Source organism: Micropterus dolomieu, linkage group LG09, assembly GCF_021292245.1.
Source record: "Micropterus dolomieu isolate WLL.071019.BEF.003 ecotype Adirondacks linkage group LG09, ASM2129224v1, whole genome shotgun sequence".
Lineage (NCBI taxonomy): Eukaryota > Metazoa > Chordata > Actinopteri > Centrarchiformes > Centrarchidae > Micropterus > Micropterus dolomieu.
Genome location: NC_060158.1, coordinates 4,251,119 through 4,253,040, shown reverse-complemented (window position 1 = coordinate 4,253,040; position 1,922 = coordinate 4,251,119). Strand labels below are relative to the sequence as shown.

The window sequence follows — 1,922 nt, the reverse complement described above, 5'->3', positions numbered from 1 at the left end:
CCCAGGTGGTCCACAGCCCAGAGACGACGTGAGGAGAGGCTCTGGATACACCGACTGGGCACTTTGACTCCGGGGGGCCTCAATGAGAAGTGAGGGCTTGGGACTGGCTGGCAGCTGATGGCCTGTGCATTCAATGTCGCCGCCTTTGGCGTCGACATTTCAAATTTTTCTTCCCTAACCCTATTATTAATTTTATCCCCTCCCCAGCCACTATCCTAACCTTAACCACCTCTGTCCTCTTGCCTAAACCCAACCTGGACAAAATAAATAAATAAATAAATATGATGGCATTTAAAAACCAATAAATATCAAAAACAATATCAATATAACTGCATATATGAACAAACAAGTATCTATAAATTGCATTTAAAAACATATAAACATCATTGACAGAGGATAAAATTGTATAAATATCATTCGGAATTTAAAAACTACAGCTCAGGGGCATATAAAACTTCAGTTCTTTAAAAAAGTACACAGCTACATAATTATACACAATATGAAGAATCATTCAAATTAATTAATACCATTAAAAACAAACTAATATTAAAAAATGTATTGAAACATGGGGTGTATAAAGCTAAGCTCTAGGAGTAACTATTAACAGTTTGTCATACTTATTATTCAAAGTTCAATGGGAAACACCTTTAAAAACGAATAAATATCATCAAATAATGGATAAAAACATATTTTCCTATAGCTGATTAATGATAGAAGAGAGAGGTCAAAACTACATAACTTTATATTATACATAGCAATTGAATTCATTTAAATACAGTATTAAAACTATTCACTGGCATTTATGGGGTTAAAGTCGACACAGAGTATAAATAGAGCTCAGGGGGCCTCCTGGCTCATTACTGCTCTGACCTTCAAAGAGGCAACATCTCTCTGCTAGTCTGCAAGCCAGTTACAGTTTGTCCTTCTCTCTTTTCTGTGCCTACGCCTGAAGAAGACCCACCTGGGTCGAAACGTCGCGCGAATAGGCACATTGCAATTAATTACTAATAACTTTTAATTTTTTAATAATTAATTAAAGTGTTAAAAAAAACACATAAAAAAACAAAACAGTTATTTCACACTTCAGTTTTAAATAATTATATTTCCTATTGATTATACGATACCTACTTATTATTTAAATTTTATTAGTAATATTATTTTTGTTTTCCTTCTCGTGGTATACACGAACAAGTTTGGATCATGGGCTCTGCTCAGGATGCAGGATGGACAGTGGTGCACTACGGGAAGAAGCACGGGTACTCCCGTAATCGCACCCTCTTTGATAATCAGCCACGAGATTTTCGTGAGCGACCTCAGTACCAGGCCTCCTGGAACCGTGGGGGGGTGGCTTCCGAGGGACGGACCGTGCAACTCCTGTCTCCCGCCGTGGGGGACAGGTTCAGTTTTCTATCCCTACCCTAACCCTTTACTTGCTTATTTTTAGCCCAACCCTTTTCCTAAACCTAACCCAGTAGTTTTGTTGCCTGAACCCAACCAAAGGATGACTGCTTCACAACGTTACCCACGCGTTTAACCTCATGTGACTCAAGTCAGGTGACTCACTTCATGTGATTTATGGCACATTGTTAAGGGTCCGGTACGCCTGTCCCTTCAACTTATGTGGTTTTGGGACAACTGACAATGGACCTCTTTTGTCGTGTAGGTATGAGGACATGTTGCAGCATTGGTTGTGTTTCCTCGATATCTACTGTTGCTACCTCTTTAGACAAAGCTGAGGTTACAGCATCTTTAAAAGGGATGCTCGTGGGAGCCCCTGTGGCTTACGGCCATACCACCCTGAACACGCCCGATCTCGTCCGATCTCGGAAGCTAAGCAGGGTCGGGCCTGGTTAGTACTTGGATGGGAGACCGCCTGGGAATACCAGGTGCTGTAAGCTTTTTCACTTTGCCGCTGCTTCAGC

General features: G+C 40.7%; 1 non-coding gene across 1 annotated transcript; it reads left to right on the top strand.

Annotated features, from left to right (window-relative positions):
- Nucleotides 1-1,779: 1,779 nt before the first annotated feature.
- LOC123977227 lies at nt 1,780-1,898 on the top strand. The gene has a single exon (XR_006826596.1). It is a non-coding gene; the product is annotated as a 5S ribosomal RNA (ribosomal RNA).
- The last annotated feature ends 24 nt before the right edge of the window (nt 1,899-1,922 follow it).